Raw genomic sequence first — 14,172 nt, 5'->3', positions numbered from 1 at the left:
CTAGCCGAGGCGTCTGCTCGGGCCAGAGCCCTTGCAGCAGACCTAGCCGTGGCCCAAGCCGCATCCTCGGAGCAGCGTGCCCGAGCCGGAGGTATATCTTGGCTGTTTTAAGTTTTTGTTTCAGCTCGGTTCCTCAACTTGTGTTTGAGGTCTTCCTCTTTGGCTGTTCGCAGAGCTCGAGTCTGCCCTTGATAAGTCCACCAAGGCGCTTGATCAGGCGGCCGAGCAGAGGGAGGCCGACCACGCGGCCATGTCCGAGGCCATCTCGACCTTCTGCCGGGTCTTTGGCTTCGACGACGTCCCCTCGGGAAGCTCCCCTCAAAGTCACCTACAGGCCTTGGGCGACCATGCGCGTGGCAGACTCCGCGAGGCGCTGCATCACGGCGTCAGGCGGGCCTTCGCCGTGCTTGCTTCCCACTATGTCGTGGATCTGGAGCGGGTCAGCGAGGGGTATTGCCTCCCCGACGAAGATGAAGCTGCCCTGGCGGAAGTCCAGAGGCTCGACGCGGCCGCCGCGGGCCCAAGCGCGGTGCTGGCAACCACCTTCGAGGCAGAGATCCTCCCGCTTGCGCCGTCGTTCGAGGCTGGGGCGGACCTTGTCGAAGGTGGGGACGAAGCCGAGGGCGCGGCTCCTTGTCCGGGCGACGCCTGACTCTGCCGGAGCAGTTTTCTTTGAATGCATATGTGCCTTTTGCGGCCACCGAGGCCCGAACACTTTATTATCGTAGTATAAGGTTGTGCTCCTTTTCCTTCCGTTTTGCGTATCCGGGCCCGTTCGTCAGTAGCAGGGTAGCTTGCCCAAGTAAGAGTCATTTTTCGTGGTACGTGACGAGTGAGGTATCCGTATCCCAGAGGCATAGTTGTCCCTCGGCTCGGTCGGCCTTGCCACTTACATGCGCCCTTATTCGTTTCTTGGGGTCCTGTTACTGATATAGCCGGGAGACGCAAAAGCCTTTTTTATGGAAGACTTCTTTCGAGGAAAATTTTGACGCGGAGGGGGTTCCCCCCTTCTAGCCCCCGAGGGAGGGTCGGGCTTTGCCGAGGCAAGGCTGACCCTTCCTTGATGGTTAGACTTTGTGTGTGAACGAGGTGTATGAACGAATTGAAAGCATCTTAAGGGTAGAAGCGACGTAGCTGTCGGATGTTCCAAGCGTTGCTGTAGACCTCGCCTTGATTGTTGGCCAGCTTGTACGTCCCGGGCTTCAGAACCTTGGCGATGACGAACGGCCCTTCCCAGGGAGGCGTGAGCTTGTGCCGCCCTCGGGCCTCTTGTCGCAGCCGAAGCACCAGGTCGCCCACCTGGAGGTCTCGGGACCGAACCCCTCGGGCGTGGTAGCGTCGCAGGGACTGCTGATACCGCGCCGAGTGTAGTAAGGCCATGTCCCGAGCCTCTTCCAGCTAGTCCAGTGAGTCTTCTCGGTTAGCTCGATTGCTTTGGTCGTCGTAGGCCCTCGTCCTCGGGGAACCGTATTCTAAGTCTGTGGGCAAGATGGCCTCAGCCCCATAGACTAGAAAGAACGGTGTGAAGCCCGTGGCTCGGCTCGGTGTTGTCCTCAGGCTCCAGACCACCGAGGGGAGCTCCTTCATCCATCGCTTGCCGAACTTGTTGAGGTCGTTGTAGATCCGCGGCTTGAGTCCTTGCAGGATCATGCCGTTGGCACACTCTACTTGCCCATTCGTCATGGGGTGAGCCACGGCGGCCCAGTCCACCTGGATGTGGTGATCCTCGCAGAAGTCCAGGAACTTTCTGCCGGTGAACTGGGTGCCGTTGTCGGTGATGATGGAGTTCAGGAACCCAAAGCGATGGATGATGTTGGTGAAGAACGCCACCGCCTGTTCGGATCTGATGCTGTTTAGGGGTCGGACCTCGATCCACTTGGAGAATTTGTCGATGGCGACCAGCAGGTGCGTGTAGCCCCTGGGTGCCTTCTGCAAGGGGCCGACGAGGTCCAGACCCCACACAGCAAACAACCAGGTGATGGGTATGGTCTGCAGAGCCTGAGCGGGCAGGTGTGTCTGCCTCGCATAGAATTGACACCCTTGGCAGGTGCGGACAATTCTAATGGCGTCGGCCACCGCGGTCGGCCAGTAGAAACCTTGTCGGAAGGCGTTTCCAACAAGGGCTCGAGGCGCTGCGTGATGACCGCAAGCCCCCGAGTGTATTTCTTGTAAGAGCTCCTGGCCTTCGGCGATGGATATGCATCGCTGGAGGATGCCTGAGGGGCTGCGGTGGTAGAGCTCCTTCCCGTCCCCCCAGCAAGACAAACGACTTGGCGCGCCACGCCAACCGCCGAGCTTCGGCTCGGTCGAGGGGTAGCTCTCCTCGGTGGAGATATTGCAGGTACGGGGTCTGCTAGTTTCGATTAGGCGTGACCCCGCTCCGCTCCTCCTCGACGCGCAGTGCCTCACCCTCGGGGGCCGAGGGTGCCTCGGGATGAGCCGAGGGTGCCTCGGGCTGAGCCGAGGGTGCCTCGGACTGGGCCGAGGGTGCCTCGGGCTGGGCCGAGGCCTTCTCGGGCTCGGGCGCGTCGTCGGTCTTGACGGAGGGTTGATGCAGGTCTCGGGAGAAGACGTCCGGGGGAACCGTTGTCCACCCCGAGGCTATCTTAGCCAGCTCATCCGCAGTCTCGTTGTATCGTCGAGCGATGTGGTTGAGCTCGAGCCTGTAGAACTTGTTCTCCAGGCGCCGAACCTCATCGCAGTAGGCTTCCATCTTTGGGTCGCGGCAGTGGGAGTTCTTCATGACTTGGTCAATGACGAGCTGCGAGTCACCGCGAGCGTCGAGGCGTCGGACCCCTAGCTCGATGGCGATGCGCAACCCGTTGACCAGAGCCTCGTACTCGGCCACATTGTTGGACGTCGGGAAGTGGAGGCGTAGCACGTAGCGTAGGTGCTTACCGAGGGGCGAGATGAAGAGCAGGCCTGCGCCTGCCCCTATCTTCATCAGCGACCCGTCGAAAAACATGGTCCAGAGTTCCGGTTGGATCTGAGCTGTCGGGAGCTGGGTATCGACCCATTCAGCCACAAAGTCCGCCAAGACTTGGGACTTGATTGCCTTCCGAGGGGCGAACGAGATTGTCTCGCCCATGATTTCCACTGCCCACTTTGCAACCTACCCGAGGCCTCTCGGCACTAGATGATCTCCCCTAGGGGGAAGGATAACACCACAGTCACCGGATGAGACTCGAAGTAGTGTCGCAAGTTCCGCCGCGTCAGGATCACCGCGTACAACAGCTTCTGAATTTGTGGGTAGCGGATCTTGGTCTCGGACAGTACCTCACTGATGAAGTAGACTGGCCTCTGGACGGGCAATGTGTGCCCCTCTTCTCGTCTCTCAACCACGATCGCGGCGCTGACCTATTGAGTGGTAGCGGCGACGTAGATCAAGAGGGCTTCTCCAGCAGCGGGGAGTACCAAGATAGGCACGTTCGTGAGGAGCGCCTTCAGGTTCCCGAGGGCTTCCTCGGCCTCAGGGGTCCAAGTGAAGCACTCGGCCTTTCTTAAGAGGCGGTACAGAGGCAGGCCTCTTTCACCGAGGCGCGAGATGAAACGGCTCAGAGCCGCAAGGCATCCCGTGACCCTCTGTACGCCTTTCAAGTCCTTGATGGGCCCCATGTTGGTGATGGCCGCGATTTTCTCCGGGTTGGCCTCGATGCCCCGCTCGGAGACGATGAACCCCAAGAGCATGCCTTGGGGGACTCCGAAGACGCACTTCTCAGGATTGAATTTTACGCCTTTCGCCTTGAGACACCGGAATGTCGCTTCAAGGTCGGAGGCTTTCCTCGTCTTGATTACGATGTCATCGACGTAAGCCTCGACCGTTCGACCAATGTGTTCGCCAAACACGTGGTTCATGCACCTTTGGTATGTCGCACCCGCATTCCTCAAACCAAACGGCATGGTAACATAGCAGTACATGCCGAAAGGTGTGATGAAAGAAGTCGCGAGCTGGTCGGACTCTTTCATTCTGATTTGGTGATACCCTGAGTAGGCATCAAGGAAAGACAGGGTTTCACACCCAGCAGTGGAATCCACGATTTGATCGATGCGAGGCAGAGGGTAGGGAACTTTTGGACATGCTTTGTTTAGACCAGTGTAGTCTACACACATCCGCCATTTCCCTCCTTTCTTTCTCACAAGCACAGGGTTGGCGAGCCATTCAGGATGGAATACCTCTTTGATGAACCCCGCCGCCATTAGCTTGTGGATCTCCTCGCCTATGGCTCTGCGCTTTTCTTCATCGAATCGGCGCAGAGGCTGCTTCACGGGTCGGGCTCCAGCTCGAATATCCAGCGACTGCTCGGCGACATCCCTCGGTATGCCGGGCATGTCCGAGGGACTCCATGCGAAAATGTCGGTGTTTGCGCGGAGAAAGTCGACGAGCACTGCTTCCTATTTGGGATCGATCTCGAAGCCGATCCGGATCTACTTGTAGGTGTCGTTGCTGGGGTCGAGAGGGACGGACTTAACCGTCTCCGCTGGCTCGAAGTTGCCGGCATGGCGCTTCACGTCTGGCGCCTCCTTGGAGAGGCTCTCCAGGTCGGTGATGAGGGCCTCGGATTCGGCGAGGGCCTCGGCGTACTCCACGCACTCCACGTCGCATTCGTACGCGTGTCAGTACGTGGGGCCGACGGTGATGACCCCGTTGGGGCCTGGCATCTTGAGCTTGAGATAGGTGTAGTTGGGGACGGCCATGAACTTGGCGTAGCATGGCCTCCCCAACACTGCGTGGTAGGTTCCTCGGAACCCGACCACCTCGAATGGGAGGGTTTCCCTTCGGAAGTTGGAGGGAGTTCCGAAGCAGACGGGTAGATCGAGTTGTCCGAGGGGCTGTACGCGTTTCCCGGGGACGATCCCGTGGAAAGGCGCCACGCCTGCCCGGACCGAGGACAAATCGATCCGCAGGAGCCCGAGGGTCTCGGCGTAGATGATGTTGAGGCTGCTGCCTCCGTCCATGAGGACCTTGGTGAGCCTGACGTTGCCGATGACGGGGTCGACAACGAGCGGGTATTTCCCCGGACTCGGCAAGGGTCGGGGTGGCCGCCCTGGTCGAAGGTGATGGGCTTGTCGGACCAGTCTAGGTAGACTGGCGCCGCCACCTTTACCGAGCAGACCTCCCGACGCTCTTGCTTGCGGTGCCGAGCCGAGGCGTTCGCCACTTGCCCACCGTAGATCATGAAGCAGTCACGAACCTCGGGGAACTCTCCTGCCTTGCGATCCTCCTTCTTATCGTTGTCGTGGGCCCTACCACCTTCCGCAGGTGGCCCGGCCTTGTGAAAGTGGCACCGAAGCATGGCGCATTCCTCAAGGGTGTGCTTGACGGGCCCCTGATGATAGGGGCACGACTCCTTGAGCATCTTGTCGAAGAGATTGGCGCCTCCGGGAGGTTTCCGAGGGTTCTTGTACTCAGCGGCGGCGACAAGGTCCGCGTCGGCGGCGTCGCGTTTCGCTTGCGACTTCTTCTTGCCTTTCTTCTTGGTGCCGCGCTGAGTGGACGCCTCGGGGACATCTTCCGGCTGGCGGCCCTGGGGCTGCTTGTCCTTCCGGAGGATGGCCTCAACCGCCTCCTGGCCAGAGGCGAACTTGGTGGCGATGTCCATCAGCTCGCTCGCCCTGGTGGGGGTCTTGCGACCCAGCTTGCTCACCAGGTCGCGACAGGTGGTGCCGGCGAGGAACGCGCCGATGACATCCGAGTCGGTGACGTTGGGCAGCTCGGTGCGCTGCTTCGAGAATCGCCGGATGTAGTCCCGGAGAGACTCTCCCGGCTGCTGGCAGCAGCTTCGGAGATCCCAGGAGTTCCCAGGGCGCATGTACGTGCCCTGGAAATTGTTGGCGAAGGCTTGGACCAGGTCGTCCCAGTTGGAGATCTGCCCCGGAGGCAGATGCTCCAGCCAGGCTCGAGCGGTGTCGGAGAGGAACAGGGGGAGGTTGCGGATGATGAGGTTGTCATCGTCCGTTCCACCCAGGTGGCAGGCCAGCCGGTAGTCCGCGAGCCACAGTTCCGGCCTCGTCTCCCCTGAGTACTTTGTGATAGTAGTCGGGGTTCGGAACCGGGTCGGGAACGGCGCCCGTCATATGGCCCGGCTGAAAGCCTGCGGACCGGGTGGTTCGGGCGAGGGACTCCGATCCTCCCCGCTGTCGTAGCGTCCCCCACGCCTGGGGTGGTAGCCTCGGCGCACCTTCTCGTCGAGGTGGGCTCGACGGTTGCGGTGATGGTGCTCGTTGCCGAGGCGACCCGGGGCCGTAGGCGCTGTGTTGCGCGTGCGCCCGGTGTAGAACGAGGCTTCCCGCATGAATCGGGAAGTCGCGGCGCGATGCTCCGAGGGGTACCCCTACCTTCGGGAGGCAGAGCTTTCGGCCCGTCGGACCGCGGCATCCTCCAGGAGATTCTTGAGCTCTCCCTGGATACGCCGCCCCTCGGTGGTTGATGGCTCCGGCATCGCGCGGAGAAGTATTGCCGCTGCAGCCAGGTTCTGGCCGACCCCATTGGAAGCCGGTGGCGGCCTTGCCCTGACATCGTTGGCGATGCGGTGCTGGATTCCCTAGGGTAGATGACGCGCTTCTCCGGCCGGAGGTTGGCCTGCCCATTCCTGCCCGATGTCCCGGTGGAATGGCTCAAGTGTTCCTGCTCCCTCGTCGAGCCTGGCCTGCATCTCGCGGATTTGCTCGAGCTGTGAGTCCTGACCCCCCGCAGGGACTGGGACCACAGCTAGCTCCCGAAGGATGTCAACGCGAGGCGCAGGCCTAGGGGGGTCACCGTTTTCCGGTATACCAAGATGGTTGCCTTCGCCAGGACCCCCTAGATCGACGTGGAAACATTCACGACTTGGGCCGCAATCCTCGTCGCCGAAGCTGCGGCTACCGTCGGAACAATCGGAAAGGCAGTAGTCGCATGCGGTCATGAAGTCCCGCATGGCACTGGGGTTACCAAGTCCGGAGAAATCCCAACAAAAGTCGGGCTCGTCATCTTCCTCGGAACCCGAGGGCCCGTAGGTCGAGACGGTTGTCAGCCGGTCCCAGGGTGATCGCATATCGTACCCCAGAGGGTTTGGACTCGCCTCTATGAAAGCGTCCGCCGAAGCGAAGGCGCTTGGTGGGTCGAGGCTGAATCCAAAAGGCACGAGATGGGAATCGGTCGGTACCTCTTGGTCGACGGGCGGTGACGAAGTCACGTCAGGGGCAGAATGCACCGTCGTCTTAGGTACGAGGGTAACGCCCAGCAAGTCCTTTGCGAGCGTGCTGGCGTCGTCTGTCCTCTTGGAGTTGGCGTGTTGCGGGGAAACGACGCTCGTCTTCGTCTCAGACGCGAGGTCGATGCCCGACGTGTCCCCCATTGGGGCGCCGACGCCGTCGACTCGCTCGACAACCGACGAGGTGCCGCCTCCTGCTTGGCCTTGGTTGCCCCGCCTCCTCCTCCATCGGCGGGGGAGGCGACGGGACAAACTCGAATGTTGTTCTTCCGCCACGTGGGGAAGACGCCGTCGATTCCGCCGCTGGCGGGTGGGTTGTCGGCCGCCATTGTCTCTGTCGCGCGGTGGGGGAAGGACTATCATGTCGTAGCTGCCGTCGACAGACATGAACTCAAGACTCCCAAAACGGAGCACCGTCCCGGGCTGGAAAGGTTGCTGGAGACTACCCATTAGGAGCTTGACGAGAAGCTGTTCGTCAACACGCAGCAGGCCCCTACCTGGCGCGCCAACTGTCGGCGTTTCGACCCCGAGGGGTCCCTGGACCGACGAGTAAATTGTCGCCGCGTGCCCCAGCCCAGATGGGTCGGCGCGAGACAGAGCGCGAAGGGGGGAAAAACCGGAGGGAGACAGGCGTAAAAGGGGAAACCCGCGGCCTTCGTGTTTGTCCCGCGCCCAGGTCGGGTGCGCTTGCAGTAGGGGGTTACAAGCGTCCGCGTGGGAGGGAGCGAGAGGCCTGCACGCGCCGTCCCGTCCTCCCCGCGCGGCCAACCCTCTGTAAGAGGGCCCTGGACCTTCCTTTTATAGGCGTAAGGAGAGGGTCCAGGTGTACAATGGGAGATGTAGCAGTGTGCTAACGTGTCTAGCAGAGAGGAGCTAGTGCCCTAAGTACATGCCGTCGTGGCAGCCGGAGAGGTTTTGGCACCCTATTCATGAGATGTCGTGGCTGTCGGAGGAGCGCTGGAGCCTGGCGGAAGGACAGCTGTCGGGGCTGTCGAGTCCTTGCTGACGTCTCCTTGCTTCCGTAAGGGGGCTGAGAGCCGCCGTCGTCATGGAGCACGCGGGGCGCCATCATTATTTGCTTTGCCGGGGCGAGCCAGATGGGACGCCGGTCTTGTTCCCCGTAGCCAGAGCTAGCTAGGGGTAGGGCAATGATGGCCCCTCCTGCGACGTGGTCGGTCCGAGCCCTGGGTCGGGCGAGGCGGAGGCTCCTCCAAGGTCGAGGTCGAGTCTGTCTTCCGAGGTCGAGGTCGAGTCCGAGCCCCTGGGTCGGGCGAGGCGGAGACCGTCGGCTGAGGCCATGGCCGAGTCCGAGCCCTAGGGTCGGGCGAGGCGGAGTTCGTCGTCTTCCGGGGCCGAGTCCGAGTCCGAGCCCTGGGGTCGGGCGAGGCAGAGTTCGTCGTCTTCCGGGGCCGAGGCCGAGTCCGAGCCCTGGGGTCAGGCGGGGCGGAGTTTCCTATGGCACTCGAGGCCGGACTTGGCTACTGTCAGCCTCACTCTGTCGAGTGGCACAGCAGTCGGAGCGGCGCAGGCGGCGCTGTCCGCTTGTCAGGTCGGTCAGTGGAGCGGCGAAGTGACTACGGTCACTTCGGCTCTGTCGACTGAAGGGCGCGCGTCAGGATGAGGTGTCAGGCCATCCTTGCATTAAATGCTCCTGCGATACGGTTGGTCGGCGTGGCGATTTGGCCAAGGTTGCTTCTTGGCGAAGGCTGGGCCTCGGGCGAGCCGAAGGTGTGTCCGTTGCTTGAGGGGACCCTCAGGCGAGACGTAAATCCTCCGGGGTCGGCTGCCCTTGCCCGAGGCTGGGCTCGGGCGAGGCGAGATCGTGTCCCTTGAGTGGACCGAGCCTTGACTTAATCGCACCCATCAGACCTTTGCAGCTTTGTGCTGATGGGGGTTACCAGCTGAGATTAGGAGCCTTGGGGGTACCCCTATTTATGGTCCCCGACAATTTTGTTTACATTTTTAACAGATATTTGGGTAGAATTATACAACAGTTGCAATCACACCTAATGCGGGGTTGCAATCACACCACACCAGCAGTTGCAATCACACCACACCATGGATCTAGGGTTAGAGGATCGGAGGAAGAAGTCGGTGGGTCAGGGAGGCGCGACGGTGGGGGACAGGGAGGCGCGCTGACAGAGAGGCGCGCGGCGGCGCGGGGACAGGGAGGCGCTCGGCGGCGGCAGGGGAGAGGGTGGCGCGGGGACAGGGAGGCGCGCGACGGCGGCGGGGTGCAGGGAGGCGCGCGTACAGGAGGGCCGAGGGTGTGCTCTTATGGGGAGGCGTGCTCGGGGTGTTAGGTGCTCTGGTCGGACAGGGAGTTTTGGGGTGTGTGCATCCACAAACTAAAATACACATGGGTGCATTTTAGTGCCGGTATATATATAATGGAAGCCCTGGCCTTCCATTAGTACCAGGAAGCCCCAGCCAGGTATAGCCACGTCCCGTACCAGCGTGTGTTCCATCAGGCACGGGTTCTTACTCGGATAGATTTTACCGTAAAACATGAACTAAAACAGCGTAAATGATTACAAATTTTAGCGTCAATCGTAGATCTGTTTCAAAACGGCGAATGCGGGCCGAAAATTACGGCGTAAAACTCTCACGCGTCCCATCGTGAAGGGGGTTCTGACTCGGACAAATTTTAGCGTAAAACATGAACCAAAACAGCGTAAATAATTACAAATTTTAGCGTAAATCGTAGATCTGTTTCGAAACGGCGAATGCGGCCCGAAAATTGTGGCGTAAAAATCTCGCGCGTCCCATCGTGATTGGGTTCTGACTCGGACAGATTTTAGCATAAAACATGAACCAAAACAACCTAAATGATTACGAATTTTAGCGTAAATCGTATATCTATTTCGAAACGGCGAATGAGGGCCCGAACTTACGGCGTGAAAATCTCGCGCGTCGTACACAGGTTCTGACTCTGGTAGATTTCAGCGTAAAACGTGAACCAAAATAGCATAAATCATCGATCTGTTTCGTAACAATGAATGGGGCCTAAATTACTGCGTGAAAATCGCACGCGTACGATCATGCACAAGTTCTGGCTCGGGCGGATTTAAACTTAAAACATGAACCAAAACAGCACATCGTAAATGGGTATGAATTTTAGCGTAAATCGTCGATCTATTTCATAATGACAAATGCCACACATGAGGTTGCCACAAAACACATCAATAAATGTCGTAAATTGGCGTAAAACCTATCAATAGATGTCATAAATTGGTGAAAAAGGCACCACATGATTTGAGGTAATTATAGCATAAAATGCAAGCTAACTATCTACAGAACAAATGTTTCAGATTTTACAATAAGATACAAGAGATAATTATTCTTGTACTAAACAATGAGAAGGACATCTTCTTTTGGCAAGGCTTTCATAAAAGAGTACGTAGTCATCATCAGTGTTACCACTGAACTTCTACGGTGAACTCATATGTTCAGTGCTCCGAATTAATGCAATAAAAAACAGAATTAATAAGGCGTCTTTGAGGTGGTATATGTATGAGTACATGATGAACTGCACAGTCCAAATACCCAGCTGACTTCAAGAAGAGATCAACAGTGGCTTCCCTACTCCCTGCATGCAACCACAGGTTTTATGTTGTCATGAGTCGTCACAGTGCACCAGCTGTAAAATATTTAGATCCAAGCATGTCATAGATCTGCAACAAAGATATAAAGGAGTCAATCATCATTAACATAACTGAAACAGAGATAAAAGGAGTCGGTCATCAATAACATAATTGAACCAAAACCAAATAAATCTGATAATTTGTATTTCATTCACAAAATTCTAGGTCATCACCTTCACTAGACATGAAAAGGAGCTTCCAGGTATATGATGATCGCCTCCATTCATCTCTAGAATGGTTCCTGCCACTTCAGTTGAACTGGAAGAGACATGAACATCACCTTCCTTCTGCAAAGAGAATAGATATTAAATCAGATTAATAGCCAGTTCGTATAATTCAACATTAGAAGAAAAATAAGCAGATATGCATAACTAAATCAGATTATCAACTATCCTATTTTGTTATGATATCTGACTATATTCGGAGCAATTACAAGACATCATATTCAGGGTTATTGCTAGATGAAGCTCCCAAATTAAAAAAAACAAGCAAGAAACTGATACATATACATTTATGAAATTCTGGTGTACGCACATCAACATATAAGAAATTATGAATATATGCTTCGTGAGACAAACATGATCATTTAGTATTTACCGTTAATAATGTGACTGAAATCAAATAAATGTCAACTCTTACCGGCTTCTTGCTGAATGAAGAATTGCCATGGCCATTTTCTGAAACCTGTCAAAAGATAGAAATACAGCAAATGTCAACATTTCAACAGTGAGTATTAGGAATAGCAGCTGCATTTAATTTACCAGAAACATGTGAAAACATACATCCATGGCATCGTCATCTCCATCTCTCTTCCTTTTCTCTTAATTCAGGTGCCAAACAGTTCGACATCCTGCAGACATCAGGTCCTGGTGAAGACTCCAGTGTCCAAGAGTTTTGTCCAGGTGCCTGCAATAAACCAGTTACAAATCCTTGTGAATTCTCATTTCCATCTGCTGGTCTGTTGATAAAAAACTTAGGGTTACGGAATGGAGAACAAATGCCATGGAAGCAGTAACATACAGGCACACAGTGGAAGAGATGGCGCTCCCAAATATGTGAATCACAAGGATGCGACATTGAGTACGGTGAGAAGTCAGTGTACTTGTTTGTCCTCCAAGTTGACCCACCCTACACATGATACAGTGCAAAATCTTAGCAGGCACTAGTGGCAGTTTCCACAATAGCTTATGAGCCTTGGTCCAGTATCTTGAAAGCGCCAATGTAGTACTCATTCCCAAGCATATCCTGAACCATTCCCCGATACCGGACCAGGGTGTCTGGTTTGATCAATCCAAGATTTGACGAATCCAACACCTGAACCTGGAATTGATTTTGCTTTGGCATTAGAAGCCTCACTTACAAAAAACGATAAGAAAATGTGTACACCAGAAGGGAGACCCTTTACTCCTCCCCAAGTCCCCAGAATACGAAAACCCTAACACATGTTCTTGTTTGTGCAGATTATTGATGCATCCAAATTAAATGGGACACGATTTCTGCAACTACTAGTCAATTTATATCTTGAATCGCCACCCCCAATGGCCAGATCCATAGGCAAATCAGTGTCAAGTACCGGGGAAAACAGAAAGGACAAGGACTGATCCTTCACCTTGCCAAGACAGTCTTGCTCGAGGAGGAAGGAGCGGAAGAGGTCGCCGGCACCCCAGTCTTTGCCACGGAACGCCGCCACAGGGTCGGCTCCTCCAGACTCCACCGCAGCGGCAGCGGCCGTCCTCTCGAAGGTGGCGCGAACCGCGTCCAATGGGTTCCCGACGAGATCGTACTGCAGCCCCACCATCTCTCTCTCTCTCTCTTCTGGATCTGGGCAGGGTCGTGCAACCGCTGCCACTGAAACCCTAGTTATCTCGCACACAGCAGCCGTATGGGAAGGTTGGTGTTGGGGACCTTCGGCATCCGAAGGTCCTCAAAAACAGGATTTAATAGTGTTTCTGGAGTATAATGTGTGAACAGGTATCTTCGGACTCGAGTCAGGCATCACTGTAGACCAGAATAATACGAAGGTTGGTGAAGCGCCGAAGGTGCAAGCAGGAAAGCTTCGGCGAGACAGCAGCAGTTGAAACCGACTTAAGGATGAAAAGGCTATTAAGACCTCGACAGAGTACTATATGTTTATTATCAAGTGTAAAGGGCATTAATGTAATTTTGTACGGGCTGCGTCCCGTGTCTATAAATAGGTGAACAGTACTCCCGTACCGTTCACGCTGACTTGGCATTCGCTTTTTGCGTCACGCTTGTATTGTCAACTCATTCCGATTGAAGGTACACTTGTAATTCAGCGGTATTTCTGTTTATACTTAATAATAATAATACATAATTATTAATGTTGTCTTTTATATCCTTTATATTCCATTCTCCGTCATTGTTTAATAAATTTATGAAGGTACGTCCTTCATAACCTTCGTCCGTAAACCATTATATCCTAAGGGAAATAATGCTTCGGAGGACGAAGGACCTTAACGATTAACATCTTTCTATGTTGCCTTGTTCTTAACTCATAGCATTTGAGAACAAGTCTCCAACATTGGCGCCCACCTCCGGTGAACTCACTTCCACTCTCAGCTTTTTGAACATCTTCGGCGATCATAAACCTTCGTCATGGCGCCGAAGAAGGCTTCAGCGACTGGAACTACAGCCCTGCAACCACTGGACCACAATCAGGAGACAGTCTCCCTGCGGGAGGCCCGAAGCCAGAAAAGGAAGGCTGTCAGTCTGACACCACCAGAGGACGAGATAGATCAAGAAATCAGAGATATGGAGATACTTCATCAACAAGTATAGAGGAAGAAAGAAAAGATGGCCAGGCTGGCTGAACTGCAGAGGCAGATAGACGAAGCCTCTGAAGAAGTTCGTCATCTTACCCAGGATGAGCAGCACCGAAGGCCTCAACACCAAGATCTTCATCAGGAGGGTTTTCCCAACGAAGACGACTGGTATGACAATTTCCATCATGGGAATTTTGTTTTTGATGATGCTTCTCCTCTGTCCGCTGAGCTGCAGGCTACACCTTGGCCTCCGTCCTACAAGCCGCCCCAGCTTCCTGTATTCGATGGCCACTCAGACCCGAAGCAGTTTTTGATGAGTTACGAAGCAACAGTATCTTCGTATGGTGGCAATGCTTCAGTCATGGCCAAATCTTTCGTTATGGCTGTCAGGAGTGTGGCTCAAACCTGGTATTCCTCCCTTCGACCAGGAACGATCACTTCATGGCAGAAGCTGAAGGACTTGTTGTTAACTAGCTTCCAAGGATTTCAGACGAAGCCGGTCACTGCTCAGGCTCTGTTCCAGTGCACCCAAGATCACGAAGAATACCTTCAGGC

At 55.5% G+C, this 14,172-nt stretch overlaps 1 long non-coding RNA gene across 1 annotated transcript; it reads right to left on the bottom strand.

The window, feature by feature from the left end:
• Positions 1-11,013: 11,013 nt before the first annotated feature.
• On the bottom strand, positions 11,014-11,681 carry LOC103643429 (uncharacterized). The gene is made up of 3 exons (XR_002266827.2): positions 11,617-11,681; positions 11,474-11,518; positions 11,014-11,121 (listed from the first exon to the last, which is right to left on the bottom strand). It is a non-coding gene; the product is annotated as an uncharacterized lncRNA (long non-coding RNA).
• Between the last annotated feature and the right edge of the window lie 2,491 nt (positions 11,682-14,172).

Source organism: Zea mays, chromosome 1 (assembly GCF_902167145.1).
Source record: "Zea mays cultivar B73 chromosome 1, Zm-B73-REFERENCE-NAM-5.0, whole genome shotgun sequence".
Taxonomy (NCBI): domain Eukaryota; kingdom Viridiplantae; phylum Streptophyta; class Magnoliopsida; order Poales; family Poaceae; genus Zea; species Zea mays.
The sequence above is the reverse complement of the archived record's forward strand: the minus strand, read 5'-3'. Positions and strand labels throughout refer to the sequence as shown.